This window comes from Octopus bimaculoides, chromosome 23 (assembly GCF_046866305.1).
Source record: "Octopus bimaculoides isolate indiv1 chromosome 23, ASM4686630v1, whole genome shotgun sequence".
NCBI classification, from domain to species: Eukaryota; Metazoa; Mollusca; class Cephalopoda; order Octopoda; family Octopodidae; genus Octopus; species Octopus bimaculoides.
The window spans coordinates 1,304,109-1,315,441 of NC_142950.1; the positions used below are offsets into that span (position 1 = coordinate 1,304,109).

The 11,333-nt window shown below is 33.1% G+C and overlaps 1 long non-coding RNA gene across 1 annotated transcript in view; it reads left to right on the plus strand.

Annotated features, from left to right (window-relative positions):
• The window catches only part of LOC149131281 (uncharacterized), a 64,793-nt gene extending 53,723 nt beyond the window's left edge, over positions 1-11,070 (plus strand). The window contains exon 3 of the long non-coding RNA XR_016238049.1: positions 10,646-11,070. This is a non-coding gene — a long non-coding RNA (uncharacterized LOC149131281). The remainder of the gene's footprint in view (positions 1-10,645) is intronic.
• Positions 11,071-11,333: the final 263 nt, after the last annotated feature.

The window sequence follows — 11,333 nt, forward strand, 5'->3', positions numbered from 1 at the left end:
CGTATATATGTATGCATACATACATATATTTTTATATTTATCTATATATATGTATGGATGCATACATATATATATATACATACATATATACATATATATATATACATATATGTGTGTGTGTGTCTGTGTCTGTGCGCGTATTGGTATGTATGAAAGTTTGCGTAAAGTATAGGATTGTGGTTACAAACTTGTCTGAATCTGTTATTATTATTATTATTATCATTATTATTATCATCGTTATTATTATTATTATTATCAATGTTAGTGTTCGCTTAATTGTGGTGCTTCAAATAGAGTTGGTTGAAACGGAACAGCTGCGAGAATGCTTTTAACGAGGCTGCCCGCAGCAGAGTATTGAACATTTGTAGAGAGAAAAGTTAAACCGAATGAGAGAAGAGTAATGAGGACAATAGAACGGGGAGAGATTACATGTGGTAATTAAATTTGAAAGCGACGAGATCAAAGACAGAATCCCGACAAACGTAATTAAGGAGTTTTAATTGCGTTTGAAAATCGGAATTTAAATGTGCCATGCATGTATGTACTCATATATGTCATATATATCAGTTGATATATATATATATATATATATATATATATATATATATATATATGTTTGTATGCATGCGTATTGATATGCGTTTACATGTATGTATATATGTGTAAATTTGAGGGTATATATCTATTTTTGTATGTGCATTATTGTAATATATGTGTGAATTGTTGAAGGCAATTTCCTAAATGGATTTAGATAAGTGTATATATGTATGTACGTATACAAATATACATATATATATATATATATATATATATATATATATATATATATATATATACGTACATATATATGTGTGTGAATATAATCACATATATATATGTGTGTATATATATATATATATATGTGTGTATGTATATATATATGTGTGTGTGTATATATATATATATATATATATATATATACATTTAATACATATATATATATATATATATATATATATATATATATATATATATATACGTAAAACTACGTATGTATATTCGTCTACATCTATAGAGGAACGCAGGCACATAACACACAAATGTGTGTCTGATTTGTTGCCGCACACATACATTGACGTTAAGTTAGTTAGAAAATGAAGCAGAAGACCAAAATCTATTGAGCATGTGGGAGTTAATGGTCAAATGACTGAGACAGAGGAGGAGAGAGAGGGAGAGAGATAGAGACAGAGGGAGTGTGATAGAGGGTAATAGAGGGGATACGTGGAAAGGTAGAGGGAGTGAGAGTGAGAGAGGTAGGGTTTCTGTTTTGGTGATAGAATGTGCTTTTGTAGAAATGCTTTGATACACCGATTATTGCTATGTCTGACTTTAGCCTTTTAGGGAACTGGACAAGTCTAAAGATATCCTTTAAGGTGCATTTGTAAATGTATTTTGTTTTTCTCAATAGTTTCACAGAATTCCCTTTATAATCAATAGGTGACGCTTACAGAATCACTTCCGTACATGTAAACAGGAATGCACAATAACATATAAATAATTTAGTCCAGTGAGAGACGTGTTATTGGCAGGACCTCTGCATAAGAACCTTTCTCCAGCAGTGTCCCTAGGACCTGGGAGGGCCTGTGCCCTTCCAATATTTGATTCCTGGAACTTCAGCTAGCGGGATAAGATTTCCGATGAATATTTGGAATTTCCATTGCCTTCTTCAGAGAGCCGGATGATATACGGTAAAGCATTTCTTACGACGTATTTATGATTCTGCCGCACTTCTGCCCTAGTATATACATATATATATATGTGTTTGTGTGTATGCATGCGTGCATTTGTGTGTGTGTATAGCTCTGTATGTATGCGTGTACATGCGATTCCACATGGAACATGGATAGAAAAACACGTACATACAGACAACCAGTATTTTCCAATATATAGATGCATGCCTACGCATGATATAAGCAGGAACGCGTACACACATTCATAGAGACTGAATAATATGATACAAGCGTTGCAAACAAGATCGATAAGCGTCAGAATAAAGATATGCAAGATATGAAGGTCTCCTTTTGAATTCCATAATTGGCTCTTTACCATTGTTCTTATCTTGGAAACAGGGATTGATTAGACTCCCTGATTTCGTTAGAACCAATTTGTTTCATAGGAGAAGAATACAACAAGTTTCAAAATGAAACATACTTGCTGCATATATACATACACATAAATAAGTCCGTACTAACAAACATGCATATATGCAATATATAAATACCAAACATAACTGGTACTTGGTTCGGATATTTCTACCAGTGATTTAGTTTTTCCGATCAACAGAACTGCCAACTCTTGAAATTGACGTAGAAGTGGATGAAGCACTCAATAAATAAGAGTAACTTTAGCGCAATTTGCATGTAAATCCAGTGTCATGCAGAATTTGATTTGGCTGGCTTTTCGAATTACAGGTATTGCTCATTTTTGCCAGGTAAGTGAATTAGAGCAGCGTGAAATAAAGTGTCTTGCTCAAGGACACAACTCGTCTCCGGAAATCGAACGCGGAACCTAAAGATCGTTTGCCGAATAACCTAACTTCTAAGGCGGACTCCTTCAACATACACACACACACACATACACGCACACGCACACACACACACACACATATATATATATACTCTTTTACTTGTTTCATTCATTTGACTGCGGCCATGATGGAGCACCGCCTTTAGTCGAGCAAATCGACCCCAGGACTTATTCTTTTGGAAGCCTAGTACTTATTCTATCGGTCTCTTGTGCCGAACCGCTAAGTTACAGGGACGTAAACACACCAGCATCAGTTGTCAAGCGATGTTGGGGGCGACAAACACACACATGTACATATATATATATATATATATATATATATATATATATACGACGGACTTCTTTCAGTTTCCGTCTATACATACAGACACACACGCGTGCGTTTCCCTCATATATGCCAACTGATGCTTCCTCCTCTTGCTTGACCGCCATTGCATAAGCCAGCTACATCCTCTTCCGATCATTTCAGCAGGTGGTGATCGTTAAATTGAGAAGCATTCATTTATTTCTCGTTCTCTTTTTTCCTCTCTTCATCCATGTTTTCCCGTCGTGAGCGTTCTTCTAAAAGTTAAAAACTTCTTTCAATTTGCTTTAGCTTCAACATAATACTACCTCCTACACGCACACACACACACACACACACACATATGCATATATACATACATATAGATATATTTATATACATATATATATATATATATATATATATATATATATATATATATGTATATAGATCATGCAAGAGTAGAAATGACACAATGTGCTATCGTATTATATAATAGCTATGTGTCTGCTCAATATTCATAGTTAAACAATAAATGAGTTTTCAGACGTAACGAAAATATAAATCTGTTGGAGATATCTTTGAAATATTTCGTGATATCATGAACACACTGCAGACAATTTAAAATATTTCTCAGTATTCCATTATTTTTTCTCACACATTCAATATCTATGATTAATTTATACAAAAAATGTGATATTATATTTGGTTTCTTTCGCAGTCTGCATATTATAGTGTTTCATTCTATCTATCTATCTATCTATCTATCTATCTATCTATGTTTGTATCTGTCTGTCTGTCTGACTCTCTCTCTCTCTCTATCTATCTCTTTATAAATAAGTAAAGAGAGAGAGAGAGAGACATATATATATATATATATATATAAATAAAGAGAGAGAGAGAGAGCGAGAAAGAGAGAAACAAACACACACACACACACACAAACACACACACACATATATCGTTCAAAGGAAGACTGAGTGTAGAATAAAATATAAACACTACGCAATGCTCTCAAATATATATGTATAAATCGGCAGGGTGTTGTATTACAGCTTCACACACACACACACACACACACACACACACACACACACATGCATATTGAAACACGTATATGCATACATATATACGTGTGTTGTATACGTGTGTGTACGTGTACTTATACTGAGCCGCTTGTGCGATGGGCGACTCATTTATTAATATCCACATGTATATCACATGACATCGAAGCGCATCAAAGGAAGTAAATATTATCCCATGTTCACCTTCAAAAGACGTACACCATAATTATTGCATCGCATATTTTTTTAGTAAAAGTTGTATATCTTTAATCTTGTACTAGTAGTGGTAGTAGTAGTAGTAGTGATTGTAATAGGTGTAGCAGGAGCAGCAACAGAAATAGTATTAGTAGAAGTAGTAGTCGTAGTGGTGGTGGTGGTAATAGTAGTAGTAGTAGTAGTAGAGGCAGCAGCAGCATTAGTCGCATTGTTGCTGGTAGTAGCAGAAGTAACTACAGCAGTGTTATAATAATAATAATAATTATAATTATTATTATTATTGTTTGTATTAGTATTAGTATGCATCTGGCATTTTTGCCACAATTAGTAAAATGACTGACACGTCTTTTTCTTAAATTAGGTCGTCACACGTCACAAGATCAGAAGAGACCTTTTGCGTTGCAATAATCCTCTCATCGTCTTACTTCAGAGATTTTGCAACATTCAATTTTAAAATAAAATACTACAATATGCAGATTGATTGGCTGCCGATAGTCATAAGACCAAGCACAGAATTAGATTAGTTCTCTATGAAGTCCATGTGTTATGGTTTTCCGTGTATGAAGGATAACTGCGCCCAATTGAATGTGTTTTGTGACCGAATTGACGAGTTTCGTGGACGTTATTTTTGTATCTCTTGAGATATTGGGTAAATCTTTTGCGCAAAATGATGTATTAATTCATGGTTAATGGTAGCGAAATGTGTTTTTGTCTGTGCGGAAGTGGCAGTATGTTATTTGCATAATGTGTGTATGTGCTTGTCTATGTATCTGTATGTGAAAATGTTTACAAATATTGATTTGAAATTTTGGCACAAAGCCAGCAATTTTTGGTGGAGGGAGAGAGAGAGAGAGTGTGTGTGAGTGAGAGATACATATACACGTGTGAGTGTGCGTGTGTGTGTGTGTGTGTATCTTTTGTGATATTTGTCTTCTCACTATTGTTACTCGGACAGAGTAGACATATAACTAAACACCTGTCTTTCACAACATTGATTACCTGGAGTCTTCTACCAAATGTATTTGCATTTCCAAACGGCAAGTTACGAACAATACGAAGTGGATTTCGATGCCAATCCCAAATACCAGATCTTTTCTAAAACCTTATTAATTATGTTTATAAGTTGGAACAATGAAGTTTATATACGTTTTCCATATCAACCTGTTCTCTTTATAATCTTCAAATAATTTGATATAATGTTCGTCTCTAATTATAGTGGTTAAATAGTTTCTGATAATTATCGGTTATAAAGGAGACGATTAATTAGATTGTCTTATTTTTCCTGACCGTTAATTGTATTAGATTTGTTGTCATTTCGCCACAGGTCAGTTCTCATTAAGAAGAACTATGATCAAATATTTTCCATCCTCCACAATTCCAATCAACTTTAAGGCATGCTGTGAGATATTATTTTCTAATTGCAAATACTTTTCATTTAAATGAATTACCTGATCTCCTATTCTTGAACTCTACAACAGCATTTCCACTCTGGCAACATCAACGAATGACCATTTCCCTTTTGGCGATCCTTTTCGAAAAGATTTGTATGTATTTTTTAAGAAGAACCAACAACCATGTAGTTGACCCCTTCTCACCTTCTTTTGTGCTTCCAACTCAGGTTTTGAAGCACTTGTAAATAAGGTTCCTCATCCAGGGATTCCGTATGTATTTGAATTATTCATACGTTTTAGCAGTTAAATACTATGAATTTATATTGCCTTATTTCTTCGAATACAATGGTTTGTGGCATTTATTCTGGTCGTGCGCATTACCAGTTCTTCTCCTACTAATGTTAAACTTTATTCCAATCTTTCTACTGTCGATACCTCAAGGATCAATCCACAGGACACAAGAATTCTTCTTTACTTCATTTAGCTCCAGTGTGGCAGCGAGCTCGCACAATTGTCAGCGCACTAGACAAAAGAATTAATAGCATTCTTCTTGCTCTGTACATTCTGAATTCCAGTAGCGTCGTATACATACATACATACATACATACATACACACACACACACACACACACACACACACACACACACACACATATATATATATATATATATATATATATATATATATATATATATATATATATACTCGTGTTTGTGTGCATGGACATTATTATGTCGAACCCTACGACTTCTAGACTCGGAATCCCCGTTTCCATGTCATGTAATGACCGATGTGACAACTTCTCTCGGAATGGAGCGCAACTCCGACTCAGGGTTCCTCTTTTGTTTCGCAGTATTTTGTCTTCATTTATATGTTCGCTTGATGACATTTAAGTAGATTCTTAAATTCTTACTTTTATAATGATTGTATAAAACAATAGCTTATCGTCGTTGTTATCCCTATTGTTACTGTTTAAATGGTCAAATATATATGTCCGAATCTATATTACTTGTGTTTGACTATAATTTGCCATCATTATTCTATTTAAGCGAAAGTATTTAAATAGCTTTGTATAATCTATCCTAAATAATGGGTGTATTTAACAATAGGTTACATCATTTTCAGTCGTATTGATGGTGTTTAAATAGTTTGATGTATGTATACCTCTTTAATGATTCTGTTTAAAAATAGTTTGTCATTAACTTGTACTTGCCTGATGGCATTTAAATAGTTTAATTTATATCTCTTTCTGAAGTGACTTCGCCTAACAGCAGTTTGTCATCATTATCTGTTTGTTTGATGGGTGTCTAAATTGTTTTGTATGGTATGTAATATACGTTCATAAATTCAGAACAAATATGATGAATTATTACAGGGAAGTTTATGGGTTGATTCTTTTGAGCGTTGGATAAAAAAGGGTTTATATTACAGTGTTTTGAATTTTGCGGTCTGAGTTCAAAATCCACAACGGTAAAGATTAATAACTCATTGTCTGGAGGCAAGAACATTTATGATTTAAACAGGAGCTGGGTTTCATTGAAATTACCAAAGCCACCGCACATAAATGCCCTTTATAAATGTTTAGTCTTCTGATTCATGCTTTCGTACTAAAGTTATACACGTCTCCTGCTATAGCAAGTTCTATTTCCTGCTATTTCGTTATCGGTATTATATCTGCTGCTCCGAACATCCATTTATATATATATACATACACACACATGTATGTGTGTATGTGTGTGTTTGTAACTTTTAATATAAGTCTCTCTAAATATAGTTTATAAACATTGTACTTGTTCTCGATTGTGTTTATACAGTTTTGAATCTGATTTTTCTTTGCCTACCTAATATAAGTCTGTTATCAAGATCAATTTTTCAGGAGTTTCGATCTATTTTCTAGAAGGATTATGGCATGAATAAACCATAGAGTCTGTGCGAAAATTTATAGCAAAATTAAGTCCTGTATGGCCCCGGTAAGAATTTGTGACAATGTTAAAGCGGGAAACTAATTGAGTCTTCCACCAAGAACTCAGAACACAGATGGTTGGTATTTGTGCTGCAAGGTATCATCTCCGTCGTTCTACAAATTCAGCCAGTCCACCATGTTTAGCTGATACTTGTTATAATGGTTCTCCTGCAAAAATTGATTTTCGTGTTTATCTCCTGTCTATTTTGATCGCGTCTAGGTTTATATATTTCTCTAAATGTAGTTTTTTTGTATAAAAATACTGAAAATGAAATTTAAATTGACTGCAACATATATACATTAACTAATCGCGGTTACAAAGGTTGTGCCTTCTGGTGCACATCAATGATCACACGTACGCTAGGCATTAACATCCGATATTTGTTTGGCTTTCTGGTTTTTGTTATGTTTTTATCTTTGTTTGGTGCAATGCATCGAGAGAGATATTATAAAACCTGACCTTTATTTTCCTCACACAAATCTATCAGTTAAGGGACATGTAATTTCGTAGTCACGTGATGATTTGATTTAGTCTGTATTTATATAGACATAATATACACACTAGCATATTTAAATAGATTTTATGTCTGCCCTCCTGTAATGGGTTGGCGAAAATGACTTGCCCTTTCACAGTGGGGTATCTTTATACTATGAGTTTTTTGTTTTATTTTAACGCTACTTTATATCATTTGTACCTATGAGTTTTTCTAAATAGTTGTCGACATTGTAGTGATAGAGTGTATATGTCTTTATCTATCTATCTATCTATCTATCTATCTATCTATCTATTCATTTATCTATCTATGTGTCTTTATATATATATGTATATATATATATATATTGCTTGATAGATATACACACACAAAATAGTCAACAGGTTCCATAATGGATGATATTTCAAAATCATATTTGTGTGTGCTGTACATTCGTATATCAAACACGGCCTCAGGGTGTAGCTATGCTGGTGGGGGGGAGGTCATATATATATATATATATATATATGTGTGTGTGTGTGTGTGTGTGTGTGTGTGTGTGTGTGTGTGTGTGTGTGTGTGAGTCTGCGTGAGTGTGTTTGTGTCTCTGCGAGTGTGTATGTATAAGTGTATGCATGTGTGCACGTATCATGAATACAATGAATAAAATTGTCGATTTCCAAGATGATACTCATTAAGATAACTACAATGATGACGACGACGACGACGACGACGATGATGATGATGATGATGATGATGATGATGATGATGATGATGATGATGATGATGATGATGATGATGGTGGTGGTGGTGGTGGTGGTGGTGGTGGTGGTGGTGGTGGTGGTGGTGGTGTGGTTAGCTGTGGCGGCATTAACGATAGCATCTTACTCATAATGTTTTTGTCATTATCAGTAATATACAGACAGCGATATTCTGTGATGTAATCAGCTTCCCTATCATTTCATCACCTGCAACGGAACACTTGAAGAGTTGTTTGTCTAGACAAAGGTAATTAACATTACATCAAAATTCAATTATTTATTTGACAATTTTTCTCACATGATCAGCTCGTCACTTTTTGTCAGGGACGCTCGAAGAAGATTCCATTCCACATAAACCGTTCACTGAAGTGGGATTTTAAATGAATGTAAACAGAAAACCAAAAAAAAACGGAAATCCAAATTTTATGAATATTGTTTGCAGAGAAAAATAAAAAAAATATCTTTTTAAATGCATTATAAATAATAATATATGTGCATATATGCTTGGATACACAAACACACACATAATGTAATTATATATATATATATATATATGTCTGTATGTATGTATGGATATATATTTACACATACACACATATATATATTTATATATATATAAATGTATATATGTATATATATATATATATGGATATATATTTACATATATATGCGTGTGTGTGTATGTATGTATGTATACATATGCATGAACAGATACACTTATATACATATTCAAATACTTATGCACAAATATTGATATACATTCATTTACATACATACACATCCCACGTATATATGTATCTGACGATTTCAAGATAAATGTAAACTATCTCTCTCTCTCTCTCTCTCTCTCTCTCTCTCTCTCTGTATACAGACACATTAGCTTTCCCTTGCGCAAGCATACGTGTATAAATTATTTGTTATAGAAAGAGTAATAATTTACGATAGCAATCTGTCTATCATACTCAAGGAGAAACATACTTGAAATCTTAATTAACTGCCGTTTGCGTCCCTAAATCGCAAGCCTTAAATGAGTTGGTCTATAAGTGTTACTATCTATAAGTGTTACGAGGATTTTAAACTGATGTAGTTCTTTTAAGAATGATATCGCGATTGCTGTCTCTCTCTCTTCCTGTCTTTTTTATATATACGCGGCTGGAAGACGTAGCTGAAGTTTGAATAGAGTTGATATCAAAGAGCTTAAGTTCCCATCTACTTTTACACATTTAAAACAAGTTTAGGGCAGATATGCATCAGGTACCACATATTATATGAATTCAAAAACTGTTATGGAAGCAACATAAAAATGTTCGTTGTGTCTTCGGTGAAGCGGTATTAAGTGGCCGGGCATCCCAAATATGGTTTTGCCAGTTTCACTCAGGAATGTTTTCTCTGAGAGAATCTTATTGAATTTGGAAAACCAATTTCTGTCAATATGGAAATTCAGAGAGCTTCATGTGAGGAAATGCAAAGCCACTTTGACGATTCTATCATAAAACACTCTGAAATCATGTTTCAAGCACGCAACTACGATGTTCAAAAGACATCCAGCTAGAGGCAGATTATATTTTTGATGAAAAGCATAAATGTGTGTGTGTATATATATATATATATATATATATATATATATATATATATATATATATATATATATATATATATATATATATATACACATATCCATACACACACACACACACATATATATCTATCAATGTATATATCATCTACAACACCCTCCTAATAGACATATGTCTTTTCTATGTATAAATGAAATATTTATACGATACTTTGTTATTCTTTTGAAGTTCTTCATCTGAAATATGTTTTCCGTTTCACATTTAGATTCTTTTTTTTCTATTTTCCTCCTTCCATCGTTTGTTCATTGTTTCGTACTGAACGACTGACCAACTTGCTGGAAATACTCAAAGAGGCGTGAAGGAAACGGTAATACGAGAAACAAATATAAAGCCCCTCTGCAAGCAAAACCAAACAACTAAATGAAAGCAAGGCAATAGTAACAATTTAAAAGAACGAAAAGTACAGACAAAAACAACAGGAAAAATTTGTAGAACCGATCATATGTATAACATTTTTAAATATATAAATGAAATGTAACATAGATGAAAGAAAATAAATAAGAGCGATGTTGTAGTGTAGTGGACTGTTTTTTTTTTATATACTATTGGAAAACTACCAGAATACATTGAGTAAAATGGGAAATAGAATAACAATGTTGAAATTAGAAGAGAACAGGTTTTAACAATAGATTCCTATGTATCTTATACTTTTCATTGTTCTGTGGTAAAATAATTGAGTGTATATATGTATGAGTAGAAACACATGCAAGCATTTATGTTTATTCCATATATGGTTATATGTATACATACATGATGTATGTACGTATGTTTGTATATATGCATATATATATATAATGTGTGTGTGTATCTTTCTAGTTATTTATCTCACCAATACATGTATATACATTTGTCTATATACATTTGTACACACACATATATATGACTGTATGTGAGTGCGTGTGTGCACGTGTTATTGTGTTTGTTTAGTTGTAAATATGTAAATATAAATGCATTATATATACGTGTAAATGTGAATGGT